A 24,245-nucleotide genomic window follows, 5' to 3' on the forward strand; every position below is an offset into this window, starting at 1 on the left:
GAGCTCGCTTCTCTGTGTTTCCTTATTTTCTAGGAATTTACTCCTCACGTTGTAGTCAGTTTGTTTGTCTCAAACTCCAACCTGTGTTTCCTTATCCCAGAGAGATCATTGTTTTCTATTAAGGAGATATTTTCTCCCATATTAGTGAATTAGAGTATATCTCAGGAAAAAAAACTCCTGGGTAAATGTTAACCTCCTGTCATGCCTATGTTCTGTGGAGGTTAATAGTCCCTTGAATTCCTACCAGATAAGGGCTTTTCAATGCTTTGAACAGTTATATCTTATATATCATATAGCTTTAATAGTTTTAGTGGGAAATGTATTCCAATGCTATCTGTTTAGTCCTTAATGGTCAAAATTCAATGCTAAAGTAGAATCTCTTTAAAAATTACATTTTCCCATTGCTTGCTACTAGTTTATAGGAATTCAGTATATGAACTTTTCTATGAGTTATTGTTTTATAGGGAAATGAAGAACTTTCTCATTAATTCTAATATTTTGCCTTTATATCCTCTTGTATTTTTTGTGTATGTAATTCTTTTTTTTCTCTAAGTAATGACAGTTTTATGGTTAATTTATAATCCTTTTATTTGAAATGTATTTTACTTTCTTACAAGTTTGCTAGGGCTTCTCTTTTAAGGTTGAATAGATGAATACTGTTACAGGGTTCTTACCTGCGTTATTTCTGATTTTAAAGGGACTGCTTATAACATTTAGAGTTATCATATCTCCCTGTTTTCCAGTAGTTATCATCACAGCATACTTACTAGTAATACTTCTTTTACTACTTGGGAAGTATCCCAGGACTTCTGCTTCTGAGAAAGATTTAGCAGATCGTGGTAGGCCCAATGATCTCTCTTCTACAACTAGGAAAAGCTGGGAAAACTGAAAGAATTCTGTTCTTGAGGGACAACAGGGCTTTGAGAACAGCGAAGATAAAGTGAATTTGTAAAGAGTGGAGCACCTTTCGAGAGCAAAGTGATCACCACTTGCCATTGTTTTCTTTGTGGCAATTTGGGAATTTTGAAAATACAGTGAAGTTTTTGCTTAGACTGGTGAAGGGGGCCTCTACTGGAGGAAAGAAAAGTTAGGAAAGCTTTTAGTTATCAAGTAGGGCTGGAACAACAATTGATAAATTTAAGGGACCTTAGAGGCACAAGTTTTAACAACATAATGTTTTATCAATTTCGAGGATGCACAATGTTTAGAGGAATCAAGTCAAAAGGTGGAGTGAGATCTTTTGCATTAGCTAGTGGGGAGCATGACCTCTTGGGAAAGTGGGTGGCCTTAAATACATTGCTGGACTCTTCATCATGACATCTGCCAGATTTTGAAACTTTGTGGGGAGCATGAATTTTGGTAACTTTGAAAGGCAGAGCTCAATCATCTGCATTTTTTTTTTTTTGGACAAAAGAAACAAACACCCATCAATCTCTCAATCAAAACATGGGAAGTTCATGTCAGAAGAACACTGTGAATCAGTGGTAGACTCAGTCTGATTAAATCTGCAGTTACGCCCTGTGCCAGCTCAATTCCTTGATTGTATTGATAAAATAAATTCTTGACACCTCCTTACAAAAACAGAAGGAATTCTTTCTGATGGAATATAACATCATTTCTTGCCATTTTAGTTCTTTTATAGATAATACATGAAAAATAATAACAAAATATCTAGACATTCAAAGAGGAAAGAAAACACATTGATAATAAAAAGGAAACTCAGACACTTGAGTAGACCTCCATATTCAGATGTTGGAGTGGCAGATGAGAACTTTAATTGTGACTGAAATATTTAAATAAATAAGAAATATATGAACAAAAATCAATAAAAAATAATTTTAATAAAAATTAAAATCTATAAAAAATAATCAGATGGAAAGTCCAAGGCTGAAAAATATTATACAGGACTAAATAACTCAAAAAATGAGTTTAGCAGTATTATACAAAACATAACACAGTATGAGTTCAAAGACAGGTTAATAGAAAATACTGAATGAAGAATAAAAATTAAAATAAAAATAAAACAGTGTAAGAGACACATGGGCATACTAAAAGAGGATTAACATAATTATAAGTGGAATCCCAGAAACAGATATAAGAGAAAATGTGTCAGAGGCAAAATTCAGAGAGTGGATAATTAATTCAGAAAGCTTAGCAAATCACAGGCAGGGCAAATACAAAGAAAACCACACCAAGGCTCATCATAGTAAAACTGTTAAGAATCAAAGGAAAAAAAAAATCAGGGAAAAAAAAAAGGACACATTGCTTTCAAAGGAATACCAGGATGATAGCTGACTTCTCAGAAGAAATGATGAAAGCCAGAAAAAAATTTGATATTTCTAGAAAATAAGTGTCAGCTAAGATTTCTATATCCAAAAATAAGTTCTTCAAAAATAGAGTAAAGTAAATTTTGAGACAAAGCCAAGGCAGTTTGTCACCAGCGGACTTCCACTAAAAGATAAACTAAAAGGAAAGAGAAAATGATCCCAGATGGAAATGCGGAAATGCTATAGGGAATGAGGAACTAGACAAAATACATATATAGGCAAGTATGAAATATTATAGACTACCTAAAACAATAATTATAGTATCTTATAGGGTTAAATTATATGTAGAGCTAAAAAGTGTGACAATAGTGATATAAAAGGAAAAAGAGATAAGTACAGTTTAAAAGTTCTGTGCTTCTAGGTGGTATCAGAAAAGTAGTAAGAATAAAAATGTTATTAGATTATATTATTAATGATGTATTTATAATATCTAGGACAACCCACCCATAGGAATAGTAAAAGAATAAATAATCCACATGTTATTTCAAAGAAGCAAAAGAACTATTAAAAATATTTGATTTTATTCAGAAGAAGTTAAGAAAGAAAAAGATAACTTCAAGTTGTTAGACTAAATTGAAAAAAATAATAATAGGGTAGATAAAAACAAAGCATTTTATGTAAATATCCTAAGTATTCTAAGAAAAGATTATTCAGGTTTTACTTGAAAAAAAAGCTCAACAGCTATATTCTTATAAGAGAAACATTTCAAATGTGAGAACACAGAAAGGTTAAAAATTATTTAATTGAATAGAAATATATCATGCAAACCCTAAACAAAGTAACCTTGTTTAGCTTTCCTAACGTCAGACAAAATAAACTTTAAGGCAAGATGTACTAGAAATATGGAGGGGGACATCATAACAATAAAGGGGCTAATCCAACAAGAAGATATACAGTCTTAATTCTGTATGCAACCAAAAACAGAACTTCAAGAGATATAAAGCATATACTGATACAATTAAAAGGAGAGAGAAACATATCCACTATATAGTGGGAAATATACAAATTCACACCTCTGTCAATGGCTGATAATCAGATTTAAAAAATTTAAGTATGTATGAGATTTGAGCAATGCAGTGATCAATTTCTTGTAATTTATATAGATATGTATATATATAGTTATTTATTTTAAAAGTTGCAACTAATGTCAGATTTCACAGGAGTTTTTCAAGCTCACATAATACATTATGATACATTTATGCAGATCATCCATTTGCTGGCAAAAACAAACTTCAACAAAGCTAAAAAGATTGAGATAATACAAGTTATACTGTATGACCATGATGGTATTAAACTAGAATAAATAGCACAAATATAACTAGAGAAGCTCTCTGAAAATAACACAATATATTTATAAGTAATCCATGAGTCAAGAATTCAAAGCCAAAATTGTAAATTACTTTGTACCAATTATGAATGATGATACAACATATAAATCTTGTGAGATGTACGTAAAATAGAGATCAGAAATAAATTACAGCTAGGAAAACATTAGCACTTTAAAATTAAAGAAAATAAAAGGAAAGTAATAATAAATATAAAAGCAGAGGACAATAAAAGAAAAATATATAATACAGAATATCAACACAGATAAAAGCTAGTTCTTTTAAAAATAATGAATGAAATTGATCTAACAAGATACAAACATAATATAGACAAAATTACCAATATTAAGAATTAAAGAGGATGTAACTTAATTCTTACTGACATCAAAATGAAGAGAATATTATGAATAACGGTACACTAGTAAATATGACAATTACTTATTAAAATTCTAGAAGAAGAAATTAAAACACATCTATATAGTCTTATATTTACAAAACAATTATATCTGTTATTTAAAAACTTTCAGCATTTTCAGACTGCCTTTCTTTTATCTATTTAAGGAAAGAAATAACATCCATTTTGCACATGCTAAGAAATTAGAACAAGATTGAGACCATAGTAACTTGATTCAAAAGTGTGACAAATAGATTGTGAGATCAAAATTGTAGAAAAATCACCTCTCGTATATAGATATACAGACTTATTTGAAGATGACATGAATGTGTGTGTATAGAGAAATTTCTAAATACTCCATATTCAAACTATTACAAATGATAAGTGAATTAAGCAAGTTTGTGCAATACAAGTTAATTTTAAAAATTAATTTATTTATATATTCTAGCAACAAATAGAAAATAAAAATAAAAATTGTGGAATTTACCATGTCATAAATATATCTGATACCTGAAAATGAATATAACAAAAATATGTAAGAATTTTGCACTAAAAACTATGAAACATTAAAATATTGTGAAAAATTAAGAACTAAGAAAATAAGGGATGAACCATGAACATGTATGGGAAGACTCCTTATTGTAACGATTTTTAATCTACCAGAAATCTCTTTAGATTCAACACAATCCCTATCTCTGGTGGAATTGACAAGCTGATTCTAAAATTTACATAGAAATATGAGTTGAAAAAGTAACTGTCATAAACTTAAAGAAGAATGATAAAACAATAGGAGTTACACTATGGAATACAAAGACATTTTAAAGGTATTATACTTTGAAAAAGTATGTTATGGGCAAAATGAAAGGAAAAATATGATAAAGTGCATAGAATCAGGCTTGTACATAAACGATTACCTGACATATAACAAAATTAACTTTCAGGTTCATTGGTGATATGATAGTCTTTTTAATAAGTAGTTCCGTCTCAATTGGTACATATGTAGGAGATAATACATCTCAATGTATCACTATCTGTATTATACCAGACACAAAAGTTAATTCCCTGTAGTTTTGCTGATACAAATCCAATCAGTAAAATAAAGCTTTTAGAAGAAAGTATAGAATACTTTTGTGTTTTACTGTAAGCCAAAGTTTCTTCAGCAAGACACAAAACGCATTAACCATAAGAAAAAGGATAAATTGTAAAATGTTATAATTAAGAACTTTTATTGATGTAAATGTACCACTATGAGAGTTAAAAAGTAACCCACATAGTTGGAGACATTATTAGCAATAGGATATTTGACAGATCTATTCAGAATACTTTTTTAAAAACTACAATAAGAAAGACAACTCACTTGAAAAATGGGTGAAAGACTTGAAGAGGTATTTTATAAAAGAGGATGTCCACATGAAGATTTTATTTGGAACCTCAGAATTTATCAAGGGAATTAAAAATAAAATTTCCATTCCCTACAATGGGAAAAAAAAATTTCTCCAAGTATTGGAGAAATGGGGCAACTGGAACTCTCATACACTGCTAATGAAAATGTAAATTAGTATAACCACTTTGGAAAAGTGTTTGGCTATATGTATTAAAGTTCAATATGTTCATATGTTATGGCTCAACTATTTCTCCTTTATATAGATCCAAAAGAAATATATAAATATAATTCCCCCCAAAATGCACTGTAACGTTCATATCATCACTCCTAATCGTAATCAACCTGTAAACTACATTAATACTCATTGACAGTAGAATTGATAAGTAAATGGTACTGTAGTTACACAATAGAACACTTATGCTGCAATGATAATGAAAGAATAATGTAAAAAAATCCCATTTGATCAATTTGGTAAATGTTTCAGATTAATTTTGATGTTACTTATAGGCTACTTATAGATACCTTTTATCAGATTGAGAAATTCCAATTTATTCTCACTTGTTTAGGGTATATGTTAAATTTTTAAAATAATTTTATTAAAAGTTACATACAGAAAAGCATATTACTCATAGGTATAGAAAATTTAAACAGTGGTGTAATTACCCCCTGATCAAGAAGGATAAAATCATCAGGGCTCTAGCAGGCCCCCTCATGCCTTTTTTCTTTCACTAACTGCTACCCACATCTGTCAACAATCACTGCTGTTCTCACTTCTAACACTGTATGCTAGTGTAGTCTGGTTTTGAAATCTATCTACATGAAATAATACCATACTAATTTATTTGTTTATGACTTTTTTACTCAATTTTGTATCTATGAAATGCATCCATGTTTTTTTATGTATCAGTAGTAGTATTTACATGATGAATTAAAATTACATTTTTTCTAATACCTATCCTTGAATTCCTAGGATACTTGTAATTCAGACTAATGTTATTTTTCTACATTGAAAAATACCAGTTTTCTAATCTTAAGAATTATTTCATCTTTCTTAAGAAATAATATATACCTGTGTTCTTACTCATTTTGCCCTTATATGGTTTTCACATAATATCATTTAATACCACTTGCATAAATTGAATTCTCTTTTATTTGAGTCTCAGGGACAGACTTTTTAGAGGGAGACATTATTTGTTAATCTGTGGTTTTAGAGACCTTGTATATAAAGTTGTTTTAAGCAGTAACATTTTGAGCACGTGTGTTCATGCATGCGTGTGTGTGTGTTTAGATAAGTTTAGACTAGTGGTTCCAGTGGTTCTTAATCCAGGAGCCATTATTTCCCCAAGGGGACATTACCACAGCATGTGGAGACACAATTGTCACAACATTGAGGGTGCTACAGACATCTAGTGGATAGAGACCAATTGTGCTGCTAAATTTCTAACAATAGACAGGGTAGCCTCTGACAACAAATAATTATTTGGTCCAAAATGTCAGTTGTACCAAGAATGAGAAACACTACTGTATAACAAATTTGATTAATTTAATAGTTACAAGTCTTTTACTGAGCCATGTTTGCAAGTTGTATTTTTCAAGAAATGTAGCCTTTCTTATTAAATGTTCGTATTCATTGGGTAACTTTGTTCTTGGTTTTCTCTTACTATTTTGAACCTTTGCTATAATTGTAGTTCTGTTTGCTATTTATTGTTATTGTTATCTGTTTATAGGTGTTTACATTGGCTTATGCCATGTGCCAAATGTATGTTAATCAGACTGGTGCTGTCTTTTATATTAATTTTGTAACATTTGTGTCATCACACAGTTTGGAAGTTTGACTTAGAACTTCAGATCTGTGTTAGGCTCAGGTCTGTTTTGAATTCTTAGGTAAATCTGTTCCTTTATCCAAAATCCAAGGAGGCAAACAAAAGTTTACGTGTAGTCTCTCTTTTCCTTTATGTATGTATATTTTCACTCTTTTACTGAGGGTGAGCTCTCAGTTTTATGAGGTATTATTGGTGATAATCCCTTTTCTTAGACACAGAACATTATCCTCATCTGAGCATTAAAATCCAAGATCCTTCATTTGTTAAGGAAAGAAGTAAATGGTCCCCTACTCCACCCACCCAAATTATCAACTAGTGTATTTCCTCCTTTACTTTTAATTCCCTTTCCAATTTTGGCCCCTGAAGATTTCTCATAATTATAATTTAAGTATTGTCTATGTAGCTAAAATATGCTTTAAAATTTTATTGCACATTTCTAGCTGTTTGGGATCAGATGGATTTTCAGATTACTTAGATCATATTGGATCATATTGCAGCAGTCATCATATTGCTGGAAACAGGAATCATTTCACCATTTAAAGTAAATATTTGCATTTTCTATGTTACATGAAGTAAATTTCTCATAATTTTGTCTCTAAAATTTATATTTGGCATGTTACTTGCTATTTCAACAGAAATCTTTGATTTTAAATGTATAGCTACAATAATGAAATAAAGATAACAACATCTATGAAACGTTTCTTGGAGATGAACAATTTTGTTAATATTCTAGGACAGAAAGAGTAACTGTCAGGCCTTATTCATTCTCTTATATTAAGTCAAGAATATATGTAAGTTATTTGATGTTGAAGCATTTCTCCTTTTTAAAACTCTTTTGGAGAAATTCTTATTGTAGTAGGCAGCTCCGTCCTTAACATGAATTTCTATGAGTCCTGAAAAATACAAACAATACTAGAGTTGTTACTAATTGAAAAAATTACTTAAAGATTAAAAATGGAGTCCTTGAAAGAATTGAAGTTTTTGAGTTCTCAATCACAAAAATTAATTGCTAACTTAAGAATAAATGAATGGATTTAGTGAATAGGTATAACTCAATAGGATAAAGGGAAAATCTGAAGAAGCGGGCTTTGAAAAATCAAGAACCATAGCAATTTTAGGCATTTTGGTTTTAAGAGTTTTTGTGCAGTCTCTTCAGAACTCCCAGGATAAAATAGCGTCAACTGTTTTCAATCTTTGTTACTCAGGTTGACTGACATTCTTGGGAGAGAAAGTCAAATTGATCTAGCTTTGGTCACATACTCACCTCTTATCTAGTGGAAGCAGGGAATCTTTATGGAAAGTCTAACAAGGACTCACAGGGAGAAAGCTTGGTTTCTGTATCAGCTACATATGGTGCTAACCATGCATATAACAAAACACACACACACACACACACACACACACACACACACACACACACACACACACACACACCCTTCATTGTTATATAACAGTAAACAATTATTTCTTGTTCATGGCTAATGGGTTAGCTGGGGTTTGGCTGTTCTTGGCAGGGCTCACCTGGGCTTTGCTCCAGAACAGGTATTATTTTGGCTCTGCTTCATGTGTCTTATTTTTCTGGAGCCTGTGCAGTGCCTGGGGACATCTTTTCTCATGGCAGTTGCTGAAGAGCACAGACAGCAGGGTTACAAGTACATTTAAAGACTGTGTGTCATGTCTGCTAATATTCTGTTGACCAAAGCAAGTAACATAGCCAATCCCATGTAAGTGAGGTGGGGACGTATGCTCTGCCCACTATTGGAAGAAACACCAAGGATAAGAATGCAGAGAGGGAATAATATTGAGAATAAAAATACAAGCTGCTCTTACTTCCTAAAGGATAATTTGAGTGCTTCATCAAAAGATCGACAAAAAGATACTTGACTGGGAAAAACTTCTGTACAACACAATGTCTAAGATATGACTGTAAGAGTACACTAGATACCTAGCTTGATCATGGTGTGTAATCTCTTTTATGTGTTGTTAGATTCTGTTTGCTAGTATTTTGTTGAGGATTTTTGCATCTATGTTCATCAATGATATTGGACTATAGTTTTCTTTTTTGATAGTGTCTTTGTCTGGCTTTGGTATCAGGGTGATGGTGGCTCCATAGAATAAGTTTGGGTGTATTCCCTCCTCTTTAATCTTTTGGAAGAGTTTGAGAAAGATCAGTATGAGCTCTTCTTTGTATGTTTGGTAGAATTCCCCAGTAAAGCCATCTGGTCCTGGACTTTTATTTGCAGGGAGGCTTTTTTTTTTTGTTGCTGATTCTGTTTCACTTCTAGTGATTGGTCTGTTCAAATGACCTATTTCTTCTTGATTCAGTTTTGGTGGACTGTATGTTTTGTAAACTTGTCTGTTTCTTCTAGGTTGTCCAATTTATTGCCATACAGTTGTTCATAGTATTCTCTTATGATTTTTTTGTATTTCTGTGGTGTTAGTTGTAATTTCTCCATTTTCCTTTCTTATTTGGTTTATTTGTGTCCTTTCCCTGTTTTTCTTGGTAAGCCTGGCCAGAGGTTTGTTAATTTTGTTTACTCTTTCAAAAAACCAGCTCTTGGTTTGATTGATTTTTTTCTATTTTTTTAAATCTCTATTTTGTTTATTCCCTCCCTGATCTTTATATTTATTTCTGTCTGCTGACTTTAGGTTTTGTTTGTTCTTCTTTTTCTAATTCTTTTATGTATTAAGTTAGGTTGTTTATTTGAGATATCAACTACTATATAAAAACTAGATAAACAACAAGCTTCTTCTGTATAGCGCAATGAACTATATTCAATATCTTGTAACCTATAATGAAAAAGAATATGAAAACAAATTTATGTATGTATATGTATGACTGAACTGTTATGCTTTATGCCAGAAATTGACACTACACTGTAAACTGACTACTTCAATAATAATTTTTAAAAAGTACACTAGATAAAGAAGTCAATATGGGACAAATTGGGAAAGCCAATTTCCATTAACTATATCTTAGAAAAGAAAATGTTTATTTATTTTAAGTCATGCATAATTTAATTTTATAACATAACCAGGTCCCAGCTTAGTCTTTTGATGTGGGGAAATCTGATAATAAAATTTTTAAAGATAGCGCTAAATCTAGAGGACATCAGGACACTTTCTCCTTTGTTTTACCCATTCATTTTCTCTTCCTTTGAAAGCATTTATCCGAATAAACCAGATTAAAATGTACATTGTTTCAATCATAATGGGGAAAAGAAATGTTATGTATTTTGGGGAGCTTTGTAGTACAATCTTGGATTCTCTTCACAGACTAACTTTATTCGCTGATTCTCCACTATGCTTTAATTTCCTAATTCAAAATGGTATACATAAAAAAATGCAAAACATAGAGCCATTATAAAGAAACTAATTGCCAAAAAAATTACCTACTCCTTAAGGGAAGTATTTTCAAGAGTTCAGTTCTTGAGTAAGATGAAAGGAAAAAAAATTAAGAGTTTAAGTGAGGAGGAAGAAGAAAGAAAGGTATGGGAAAACACAGGGGCTCACCTCTTCAGGGAGAAAGCAAAACCCTTAAACGCAACCCTTTTAAATTCACTTGGATGGTGTCTTAATTGCCTGGACTCTGTACATTTGAAGTCTGTTACCTAAAATTTTTCCATACTGAGTTTGTTGTCCACCAGACACCTGCTCACATTCTGATATGATGTGGTTCTTAATTATTTCTTAGGTTTCTTCTTTCCTCAGTCCTTTAATATCTGGTATCTGGACCTAATGTCCAGGATAACAACTAGCACACTAAATGTGTGCCTTAAATTTCAAAGACAGAAGGAAAGCAGAAAAGAAAGTCACCATTTTCAGTGTGCTCTGAAGGGAAAGCATTCTAAAAGTACCCATCTGTGGAAAACCTGAATTTTCCCAGGAGTGCTCAACACTGTATACTGTTAGATGATGACGACTTGGCAGTAGATTTCCACTTTAGGATTCCAGAGTTCTTGTTTGTTATGATGGTCTCCTCTTAGGCTTGCCTGCTTCTTCATTCTTCTAAGCATGACAGTGATATCAGCTGAATTTCATTCGAACCCTTCTCTTGAAAATTGGAAGCTTTGTATTTTCCCTTCGGCTCCATGGATCAGATTTAAATGCTGTTCCAGCCTCTTGCTGCATGGGGAACCTACAGGATATATTGTCTGTCTTTGCCATGTCAAGCATGTGGTAGAAAACCTAAGGGGGTTGCTTGTACGCTGGAATTGGCCAGTGCAGTGAGCAGCTTGCTTCAGCCCTTATTGCAAACATGTTAATTCAGGCTTAGTTATGCTAAAACCTCGAAAGCCTGCCCTTTAAAAATTAAATCTGTTCTTTCACACAATTATGGCTGAATATAAATTATACTGAGGTCCTAACTAAAGCTCTGCCACAGCTGTGAGAATGGTTAAGCACAAATCAACTAGCTTAGCCTGAAAAACTGCCTGTGGCATGGGGGAAGCAGAATTTTGTTCACATGTGTTTTGCTTTGCAGCATGTCGAATTGCTGTCATGGCAAAGGACTCTTTCCTGAATAATATTTCAGAGCTCTGGGCGACTGTCCTTTGGGAGTGATCCCCCTGCAAATAGGTTTATCAGAAAGACTTTGGGGGTCCAGACTTGCAACTTAAAATGATCTAGGGTTATTAGTATGTTTGAGTACTCATTGTTTGGATCTCCTCCTGTTTGAATTGTTGTTAACAACTTAATAATATATTAAGTTAATCATATGAAATTGTTATTATTCATCCATTTTTTGATCTATAAAAATGGCACTTTCACATAGTTCAACCTAACAGTTTTGATTTTTAAAACCACCTAATTTCTATTCTAGTGTTGTAGATATTTTAATCACTAATTTATTGATAAATATGAACAGTGGTGAAACTGACTTATCTTGAGTTCTCTTTTGAAGCCCTAGAGCTTTGGGCCACATTTTTGCTTTGATTGATGGAGTCCTTCAAAGAGGAAAGAAATCTTCGTGCTCTTCTTTTCTTTATATTTACCAAGGCAGATATCCTGAAGGCTAGGGACTCTTGTGTTTTTCCCTCTCCCTTTTTCTGGCTTCTCTCTTTCATGAAAAGTCTCCATTCTGTTCTCTCCTTAATTGATAGCCTTGCATTAGATAAGAAAAAAAATTCTTCAAAGTTTTACTTGGACAGAGTTCTGAAGAGGAACCTAGGCTTCTCTTCCAGTAAGTCCTAGAAGCCAGAATAAGCTCAAGCAGCTGCTGCTTGCTTCTGAATCAGTCTTCTTCCCTGGTTAGAGCTGCCACCAATTCAGACAGAGTCTTCCTTTTCACTAAGGGTGTGATTTTGAATAGGTTACCTAACCTATTTGGGCAGCAGTTTCATCAGTAAAATGAGGTTAAATAACCACATTTCTCACAGGACTAATGTAATGGTTAAATTTGTAATATATAAGCCTTGAAGTGTTGTTCTCTATTTATATTATATACTCAGTAAATGTTATCTCCTTTTTATTTCTCTAGGTTCTTTAAACCCAAAACAAATTTCAAGTGGAGGGTTATGCAGTTGCAAACTTTCTTTCTCCTTTTTCTATAACTGATAGGGATAACTAAAGGGGAAATGGCAAGTTTTATCTTCTAAACTCCTTCCGCTAAAAGGATCATTCCCCTAGTAGTGAGACTTTGTTCTAAGATGGTTATGTTTGAGGCTTTGTTGTCTTCCAGGAGCTTCCCTGAAAAACATGGAGTATGTTGTGAAGTGTGGTAAAAAGAAATGCCAACGTGATTTTCAAAACACAGGTTCAACATTCAAAAAACAGTGTTTGTGATTGTGCATATCATCTGTAAGAAAGCACTTTACAATATATTAATTTATACTATAAGTTAAATCTGGTAGTTGTAATATTTTTAACATTCCTCAAATGTTAATGAACTCAGGTGCAGATGTATGTGTATATGGTTTTTCATGTTACTCATTTTGAAAGTCTTCTTGTAGATTGTTAAGGACAGAGAGAGGAAAACTTCTAAACCAGTAACTCTGATTATAGGATTATGAGATATGGGAATGGTTTTATAAATTAATTTAGCATTTTTGAACATCTAGTAAGAGCTCAATACTGTGCCAGGAGCACATAGTCTCTCTTGCCATTCCTTGCTCTAGTCTGTACTTGCCTGACTCAGACCCTATTGAAAAAGCTCTGAGACACTTCTGCCAGCTTTTTGGAAAGTCTGTGCTCAGAAACAGAGAGCTCTCTGTGTTGTAGCTCTAGGGACAGAAGTTGGATAGTCGATGGCTGAACTGGGTACAAACACAGCTATAGAGCTGAGTAAACTGCCAACTGGAAATAGCTCCTTCCCAATTGAGATGAACTTCTTCATTTTATTGCCTTCAACTACCAGTATTACTTTGGGAAAATTCTATTTTCTTTGGAAACACAAGGTTAAAAAGGAGCTTAGGAGTGCAAAATATAAGGATGGAAATAACCAGTGAATCTAGAACATTTATTGTACAGATCATTTTTTTTTCCCAAAAGACTTTTGTATTCTCAGCCAATGAGACGAGCTGAAGAGAACTATATTTTCAGTTCAAGGCTTGAGAATACATTTTACACGTGTTATATATAACACTGTCAGAGGTGGGGTTTAAACTTTTTCTTATATTTCTGTAATTGGTTTCAGGGTAACTCAGTGGAGGGCTTCTGTCTAATTTCAGTTGTTTCATTTTCTTTGATTTATTTTTTTCTGATAATGTTACATTCTTGTTAAACGTTTTCTTGTTAAATGAATGTTGGTATAGAATTAATATTTTCTACTCAGACTTCCCCTAGAAAATATAAGAATTGTGTCACCTATGAGAGTGTGAAACCAGGATATACTGCTGATTTGTTGATGGCCAATTTTTAAGAGATTCTGTAATATAGATTCCATTATTGCTATTGGATATGAGAATGTATCCCTGACATTTTTCACAAATGAAATGAAGACAGTCATTTTTGTTGAATGCAGTTATTTTACAAACATGATTAACTAAAATGTATGGCATAAAAATGAAGTTGTTACATAAAAGCAGGTGTAATATTATCAAGCAAAATCTTTTTTTCCTTAAAAGAGTTGTATTCTGGCCAAAAAATAGTTCAAAAAATTGCATTATTATCTAAATAGCCAATCTAGTTTTTAGATTGATCATTTTATGTTTACAAATTACAAGTATTCTGTTGGAGACATTTTCCTTAGTTGCTCTGCAGAAACTCTTGTTGCTGTTGCTGACCCCATTTTGTTAATGGTGCATTAAATATATACAGAGGCTTTTAGGTTAGCTAACTGTTGCACAGTAAATTTGAGAAAGACAGGTACAGGAATATGTAAGCATGTCCTTTTCAGGAGAGCTTTAATTTATTCTACATCATACTTTTCAGATTATTTATAACTTTGGCCTATTGAACAAAATGAAGATCATTGACCATTCTAAACAGCTGTGGTAAAACTACATCTCTATGTCTTTAGTGTCTCTGTAGCTTTCAGATGTGTATACTCAGGAATGGTCAAGGTAATGATTTGTGGAATGGTTTTGCTATGGGAGAAGGGACCAAAAAAAAGGCCATTTTCTATCAGATTGTCAATAGATGCAAATGGGGGAAAATTTTGTATTTATATTGAGAATATAAATCTGAGAATGTTGAATAATAGAACTTTAATGAAGCAAAGGGGCTCATAAAAATAAAGGGAAATAGCAGGAAGAAATGGACAGATTATGTGTGGTTTCATGGCCTCTTCTTTCTTATGGTTGCTTACAATGAATTTATTAAATTCCATTGAGAAATGAAGACAGAAAAAAAGTAGGTCATTTAGTAATCTAAGAATACTCAATTTATTTTGGTATATAATATTCTAGATCTAGGTCTGGAAACAATTCTCAGTGGATATTCTATGTACACCCTTAAACTCTTCATTATTCAGTAAGCCTTTGTGATGCTAAGCCCCCAGACAAAATCACAAAGGTATATACCTAAAATCTGTGTTGGATTGGTGACCCAGGACCTGTAGTCATCACTAATTTCATTTAGAGTAAAAATTCCCTGAAAGAGCTCAGTCTCAGCATCTAAGTAACAGAATCCAGTTTAAACTAAGAGTACTTGAAAAAGTTCTAAAGATTCATAAATAAAACAAATAATTGGGTGGAAATAGCCAAGCACTTTATATGAAATAGTCTATGTTGGTGATTCTAGTGTTAACTATTGAGCTCTTGTTACTGGGATATTGCTGACATTCCTGGCCAATGGTAGCTGGGACAGTAAAATTTTTGGATGTGGTTTCTTCTTTGTTAGACTCTCATACTGTTTGTCTTTCTTCAATATAGACGCTGAGTTGTTGCACAGAGAGAGCCTTATACTTTTAAATTCAGCCTTTATGGGCTTTTTGCATCACCAACACAGATTACATCAATGCTATTGATATAGTTCTAGTTGACCTAATTTTATTTACTATTTCATAAATGAACACAATGCAAGGAATTTTTGAAGTCTAGAGGATCATCTCTAATTATCTGAAATAGACTAATGCTTACTGTAATCAGATCTTCTGAAAGAACTCAATTCTTATGGCTGTCTGAAGCAAGAGAATTTAAAGAGACTTTCCTGACTTTTTTTTTTAACTGAAGTGTAGTCAGTTATAATGTGTCAGTTTCTGGTGTACAGCATAATGTCCCAGTCATGCATATATATACATATATTTGTTTTCATATTCTTTTTCATTAAAAGTTATTACAAGATATTAAATATAGTTCCTTGTGCTATACAGAAAAAATTCGTTTTTGATCTGTTTTTATATATAGTGGTTAACCTTTGCAAATTTCTCTCTTCCCATCCTCTTTCCCTTTTACCATGTCTGCATGTTTCTGTTTTGTAGATGAGTTCATTAGTGTCCTCTTTTTTCTTTTCTTCTCTTTTTTTTTTTTTTGGTTTCACATATGAGTGATATCACATGATACTTTTCTTTCTTTCTGGCTTACTTCATTTAGAATGACAATCTCCAGGTCCATCCATGTTGTTGCAAATGGCATTATTTGGGTTTTTTTTTTATGACTGAGTAGTACTCTATCATATGAAGATACCACAACTTCTTTATCCAGTCATCTATTGATGGACATTTAGGTTGCTTCCATGTCTTGGCTACTGTATAAAGTGCTGCTGTGAACATTGGGGTGCATTTATTTTTTTGAGTTAAGAGTTCCCTCTGGACATACGCCCAGGAGTGGGATTGCTGGATCATATGGTAAGTCTATTTTTAGTTTTTTGAGGAATCTCCATACTGTTTTTCATAATGGCTGCACCAAACTACATTCCCACCAGCAGTGTAGGAAGATTCCCTTTTCTCCACACCTTCTCCATAATTTATTGTTTGTGGACTTTTTAGTGATGGCCATTCTGACTGGTGTGAGATGATGCCTCGTTGTTGTTTTGAGTTGCATTTCTCTGATAATTAGCGATATTGAGCATTTTTTCTTGGGCCTATTGGCCATTTGTACATCTTCACTGGAAAACTGCTGTTTAAGTCTTCTGCCCATTTTTGGATTGGGTTGTTTTTGTTGTTGTTGTTGTTGTTGTTGTTGTTGTTTTTAAGCTGTATGAGTTATTTATATATTCTGAAAATTAAGCCTTTAAGACTTTTAATGACAGAAAAAAACCTTCTAGGTGTTGTATAGCTCTAAAGTTCTCCTATTTATTTATATATACTTTATGCTGTAGTTATTTCTTGTCTCTCAGTTTGAACTATCATTCAAGCAACTGGGGCTGAGGTTAAAACCTTTTTTATTACAGAATAGTGGTGCCTTGTTTAGCTTTTGCATTGAACTGTTTCATTCAAGTTTAACTTCAAAAATATTTATTAACTACTAACCTATGTGGCTTTTGATGGCCAAAAGTAAATGAAGGGAGATTAACATTAACTGTACAGTGTAGCACTGGAGTTAAAGAAATGAATTAAGCATCATACTGAGACATACCAAAAAGTGTACAGTGTGAACAGATCAGAGTTTTGTTGTAGTCCCATTACAGAAACATGTATTTGAATCTCACAGGATTTCTGTGTTTTATACTCAATGCCGAATTTCACAAATGAAGTGACAGTGAACACTTGTTAAGCATGAAATATGTCAGTGTGATCATGGTTTAGAGAAAAACACTGTGAGTAAATAAGTACATAAATAAAGTTAGGATTTCTAACTTTAGACTATTTTATTTTCTACGATTTAGGCAACAATACAAGACCTATATTAGACATATCTTAACAGAGAAATGTCTATTTTTATACTAGAACTCTAATAAATCCTCAGAATTCTGGGAAAAATTATGTTATGTTTTGCCAAGTGGAAGGATTGTTGGACAAATCAGTAGTTTCAAATAATTATAGATGGAATCCCAGTATCCTCAACTGCTCTAAATAAAACTGAGAGGCCAGAAGACTCACTTCTTCCTGGCTCTTGCCCTTGATCAACCTGCCAGCTCCCACCTACTCCTGACAAAAAAACAGTTTATCAACATGTGCAACAACCAGAGTAACGCTAATGCTATATTCACAATGAGTTATTAGTGAAGAGTTAATTATTTTTTTTTAAAAATGGACCCGTTAATGAAATGCAAATTATATGGAGGGCCAGTGCTCTTGATGGCATTTATTTACTGAGGCAGTGGTTATCATTGCTTTTATATAGTATTGAATCCCCATCCAGAAAGAATTTTTAAAAGTTTTTCTGCCAAGGACTTTTTATTATGAGTATTCCTATTATATGAATGAGGGCTTATGATCTAGGCACATGCTTTACAATCACGTTTATAAATTAATTTTATAAATATACACTGACTGTATGTTCTGCTCTGTCAGTAAGTCAAATAATTATCTCCTGAAAGTTCAGACTCACTAATTTAGATTGTATTTTTTATTATTTTGTGTTTTATGGCAGCTATCAAATGAACTCAATTATTTTCTTTTAGTGGATATTTGAAAATTGTTGGTTGTCTTTTCAAGTAAAGTAAGCATATGCAAAACTAGCAACATCACTGTTATTTATTAGTAGATTTCTACTCTGGAGTCAGTGTTTAGTAGTGTTCTGAGATCATGATTCCTGCTGCACATCATCATCATTGTCATCATCATATTTATTAAGTGCCTCTAATAAACAGGTTATCTATCTATCTATCTGTACTATCCAAAAACAGATTTTATGTAATCTTGAATCAAATAGATAAGTGGTGGAAGATATCATCCCAAGGACAGATGCACAGTAGCACACTGATCGAGGCTGTGGTCAGCCTTAATATTACAACTCCCACTGAGGTTTTTGAAGTCTGTGGGCATGTGAACATGCATTTTTAACTTTCTGCACTCTCAGTTTCCCACTGAAATAGGAATAACTCTGAAAAATCATAGCAGATTTTCTTCTACAAAATAGACTTACTGAAGAAATAGAATAAATATTTGGAAAATTTTAAAATTGTGTTCCTAAAAAGTTAAAAAACTAGGTAGAGTGAGATAGGGAAAAGTACGCAGTGCATGAAACTGAATCAAAATTAAAACAGTGTGAGCAATGAGTAATAATCATAATAATGCTGAAAAGTTAAATCAGTTAAGAAGTTGAAAGTTAGAGAAAGAGATTTCTAACTTAAAGAGAAAAAGATGTGATGTGGAGGATAGACCCAACAGATTGAAAAAACATGACTGATGAAGGAGAGGTCATAATTAAGTAAATAATTATAGTGTACTACCCTAAACTTAGAAAGACTTGAATCTTTGGATTGAAAAGATTTACTGAACATAAGTCAAAATTCACTTAAGTTTATATTTACACATATGCTAAATTTTTGTTTTATACTTAAAAATAAATTTTAAAAATTCTATTACCATCCACTTATGTTACAAAATAGGTTCAGACAAAAGGAAAAAGAATCACACTGATTTCATATTTCTCATATAAAAGATACTGGATTAACATTCAGAGAGTTTCTTCAGGTCTGAGAACTTCTGTATCTATGTATGAGGACAGGAAAAGAATATTTTCAGATTTCTCACATCCACTTCCTAAAGAGTTTATTCAGATAAAGGTATAAAAATCATGACTTGATGAAGGAATAAGTTACTCTTCAGAGGGTATTGAAGCCAATTAAATAAAGATCTATCTTATAAATTAATACAATTTTCAAAAGAAATTCTGAGCTAGAAACAGATGTTTCCATAAAAGTAATTATAAGATACCAAGATTTCAAACTTTCTTAAAACATGGGAGAATAATAATGGGTCAGTAAGAGAGGTCTATCAGGATAGACATACTAAATATTGGATTCTGTGCTTGGGAGCTAATAGGTTATGTTTTTATCATCACTGATAACTAGACAAAATAATGTGAACTAAATACAAGCATGAGTAGATTAAAATAAGAATATGTCTTTTAAATCACTAGGGGATAAAGCAAAAACAATACATATTGAAAAGGTTATAAAACAGAATATAATGAATAATCCCAAGTTTACAGAAATACTTCATACATATAAATATAAATTAAACAAATATTTATTAATTTATTCTGCTGAAATAAAATTATCTTTAGGTGTTGGCTGGCAGATTATTATAGATTTTTCATTTGGTTTTATTTTACATAGTTTCAACAATGACTATCAATTATATAATGATACAAACAATAATTAGTGACTTATTTTTTTACTAATATAAAAATTAAATTAATTTTATACACATAAAAGGATGTGAGTTAATACTTCTAGGGAAGTTTAGTTAAAGGAATATTTTCAATGACAAACTTGAAGAGATAAACCTGATTTTTTTTAATTATTTTAATTTTTCAGTTACTTTTTTTTTACATTTTCAAGCCTTTATGTGCTTTTTTTTAATTGAGTTATAGTCAGTTTACAATGTTGTGTCAATTTCTGGTGTACAGCACAATTCTTCAGTCACACATGAATATACATATATTCATTTTTATGTTCTTTTTCACCTTGAACTACTAAAAGATGTTGAATATATTTCCCTGTGCTATACAGTGTAAACTTTTTAATAGTTACTTCTTAAATATGTAATAAAAGTGACATTTATTAAGGAGAAAGATATTTAGTTTTGTATTTATCACATATCCAAGTTAATACTGAATGGGAGTTGAGAGTAGTTAATGTATGATGGATATAGCCAAGGTGAGTCTTAAAATAGTACTATAATATAAATGCATGCACTCAGCATTATCTTAAAGAGGCAAAGACCTTAATATCCCAAAGAAGTCATATTCAAGAAAATGTTCAAAGCAAGGCCAAAATTATATTTAATTTGGTTTTGAGTCTTCTCTTGGGAAATTTGTACACAGATACAGTAGTGAACATTTTGAGAATGAGCATATCTGGTATTATTTAATTTTAATAATTTTGATCTACAGATTAATAATTGAAATAGAGGTGATGCATAGAATTTGTTCTGCTGTTGCAATTTCGACATAAAAATTTAGGGAAGAGATAACAGATGTCTTTGCACTTTTGGCAAGAGAGCACTTCCTTCCAATTATGGGTTGATATAAGGCCTGTATGAAGCTGATTTGTCACTTGGTTGATGGTTTTTACTAAAAATGAGGAAGCTTATCTTGGGAGAAAAGTTTAATCTTATGTACTGTCTGTAATTGAAATTGGATTGAGAAATCAGATTACCTTTGTATTTAGAAGTTATATTGCATTAGAAACCAGGATTATATCCAATCTTTATAAAAGTACTTTTTAATTTAAAAAAAAAACTTTGTGAAGTAAACATTTTTTACTCCAAATTTTCCTCAGAAATGTTAAATAGAAGAAATAGATGAACTAAGTGTGCGAGAACCTATTTTGGTCCATGGAAATTGCATTTGTCACCCACTTTTCTGTTTCCAATACCCACCCACCACAGGCTGACTCAGTAGGTGGAGCAGGTTTCATGGACTCCAGTGAGCTCATGAACTGTTGAATGTTATTCCTACTGCAAGTCACTACTGAGCTCTTATTCTTCAGTCCCGGTGGGAACTCAACATTCTGTGTTGACATAAAATTTAGTTGACTTATACAAGAATTTAAACAAAACTCATCTTGTGTTTATTTCTTCATTTTCTGACTATTAATTAAGGTAAATGAATTAGAGTTTAAGAGAAATGATGATAGTTTTTGATCAAAGTCTGGGTACTTGAAATTTATTTTTGTTATACTGACAAAACATACACTCTCCACTATTAAGCTTAATAGATTCTAAAATTGGAAGCTATTTTCTTCGTAATTATAGCATGTGTGAAGTTAGTCTTTCCTAAATAAAGTTCTAGAGAAGGATTGGGTAAAGTGATTAGATATCTACTTATATTTGTTTATAACAAGTTGTGGTGAATTCAGAGTTTGAAAACCATTGATTCTTATTCTACTAATGAACAAGTGAATCTCTTTCTTTAGTAAATCTCTTATGCTAATGAATTCTTTTATCTTATGGGCCTAAGCATTATTATGAAACTATATTGTATAATTAAGAACATAAAACTAAATCACAAATATCAATATGCGTAGGTAATGCATTTTCACTGCTCATCCTTAGACTTAATTTTAGTTCTTGATTTAAGACTCTATTTTATTAACTGCAGTTATTAAATTTACACTGACTGTAGAAACAGTCTGGTGTAGCAGAGGAAACCTGGACTCTGGAGAAAGACTCCCTTAGTTTTAAGCCTAGCCCTCTAGCTCTATCACATAATAGTAGAATATATCATTGGAAGAATTAGAAAAAGCTTGCAAGGTTCAGACTCTTCATCTATGAATGGGGAAAAAGATAAATCGTGCATAGGAATGTTTTGAAGATTTAATGAGGCAATGTATTTTAAATGCCTGATATAGCATGTACTTCATGGTTGGTGTAGAACAATCTCCTTTGCTTCTGATCATCCTTTATTGAATGTTCTAACCAGCTGTGAAATAAATGTTCCAAAGCAGGCACAAAGAGAAGAGCGCTAGATAATTCACAGACAAAAAAAATTGGTCACTGGACAATCAACTACAATTGTATTAGCCAAAATAGATACTGTCTTTCTCACTCTTTTGTAAATGACTTTGGGAGAATCATTAACCTCATAAATATGTTCAGTTTTAAAATGAACATTCTATGGCATCTAGGGTTTCTGTACATGTCCAAACTCATCAAAGTACATATATTAATATGCACAGATTTTGTATATAAATAGTACCTCAGTAAAGTGAAAATTTATGTGAGAGTCCTTGAAAAATATGGTGAAACAGCAGTGTGTTATCCAGATTATCGACCTTGGTGTTAACTCAGTTTATGGTACCAAATTTTACTAGATTTAATAATTCTCTCAATATTGATCAAAGTAGAGCAATGTCTAGAGTTAACATATAGACAAAATACTCTTGAAAATTATAGTTAGATAGTTAAAAATTATAATTGCTCAAAGAAGCCACTTGAAACAGAGATTGCTATGTATCTATCAGTGAGTTACTACTGTAATAATGATATATAACAAAGAGTACCCCTCTTCACTCAATAGCTTATAACAACAAACTTACTCTCACACTCAAAGAATTATAGGCCAATTTTTTCTATTCAGTTGATCTAGGCTGATCTAAACTGAGTGACTGTTTTCAGGCTATGAGTTGGCTAGGTTTGGTTTCAGGTTCATATCCACTCAGGTTTTGGTCTGTTTTGTATGTTTCTCATCTTCCTTAGGGAATGACCTCTTTCAGATTAAGAAAGGAATACTAGAGTGAGCCAGAAATCCCTAAGCACATTTAAAACTTCTGCTTTTGTCACTTCTGCTAACTTACCTTTGAACAAAGCAAGTCATATGGTCAAACACAAGATCAATATGTTGGGGAAATATACACTGCTGACTCTCCTGAGAAGTGTACTCCAAAGTCACATGACAGAAGATACTGATATAGGAAAGGAGTGAAAATATGAGAAGAATGATCCAACCCACTATGGTGTTCACCAAAGTTTTCTTCCTCAGCAAACACTTAAGTTACATTTCCCTCACACGTAGGTGGCCCCTTGTGACTGAATGATGCGAGGGAAATGAAGTCAGAAGTGATGAATGCTGGCCCCATGCTTGACTCATATGAAACCTCTCATACTATCCTCCAGTGCTCTCTCTTTGCTTATCTGATGGCTGAATATGAAGGAGACCTAGAATAATATGCCTGAGTTATTCAATGGAGGAAATATGAATTCTCACTTTATGTATAATAGAGTCATTAAATATCCTCACATTGGTCTATGACATCAGAGGTTAAAAAAAAAACCTCTGCTGTGTGAATCTTCTCTAATTTTCAACAATATTTGTGATAGTAACTGACCTATAATATTTGACTCTGCAACTTCTTAAAACCTATTCTAAATATTCAAGTATCTAAAATAATTTTACTCATGACTCAAGTAAGAGAAAGTGATCCTCTAAAATAATTCCATCCAGAATGAGGTAGATCTAGTAGGACATGTCTCCAGAGACATTTCATTTGGCAGATTGAGGGTAGTGTGTGGTTACAGATTTAGAAGGCTGCTATTCATAATAGTAGGATGGATTTCAGTGGATGCTTATGAATATTTAAAGGGATTTTTTCACACTGAGGTGTTTGAAATAAGTGGCTGTGAAAAATTTGAAGAACTATGGGTAAACTTTATTTTTGAATCTAATTACTCCCCCAACCAAAATTAATACATATACATGGCAAAAAAATTCAGATTGTCTAAAAAGATATACAATTAAAAGCTATGTTTCCTTGTCTTCTTTCCAGATATAGCCAGACAAACGATTTCCTATGTAAATCCTCAAAATATTTTTACTCATACATACTTTGCATATGCTTGTGATGATTTTTTGATGCTAGTATGAATATTGATCCCTTTACTTTTAAGAATTGAATGCTAGACCTACACCTTTTTCATCCACTGCTTTATAACTAATGCCAGATGGTACCTTGACAATATCTGAGGTGATGCTGTGTGACAGTACCTATTGTGACAATCAG

General features: G+C 32.3%; 1 long non-coding RNA gene across 1 annotated transcript in view; it reads right to left on the minus strand.

The window, feature by feature from the left end:
- Positions 1–8,010: 8,010 nt before the first annotated feature.
- Positions 8,011–24,245, minus strand: part of LOC140697111 (uncharacterized) — a 33,489-nt gene continuing 17,254 nt past the window's right edge. Inside the window, exons 2-3 of the long non-coding RNA XR_012073930.1 lie at positions 8,775–8,877; positions 8,011–8,146 (exon numbers count right to left, since the gene is read on the minus strand). This is a non-coding gene — a long non-coding RNA (uncharacterized lncRNA). The remainder of the gene's footprint in view (positions 8,147–8,774; positions 8,878–24,245) is intronic.

The sequence above is a fragment of the Vicugna pacos genome, chromosome 6 (assembly GCF_048564905.1).
Source record: "Vicugna pacos chromosome 6, VicPac4, whole genome shotgun sequence".
NCBI lineage: Eukaryota > Metazoa > Chordata > Mammalia > Artiodactyla > Camelidae > Vicugna > Vicugna pacos.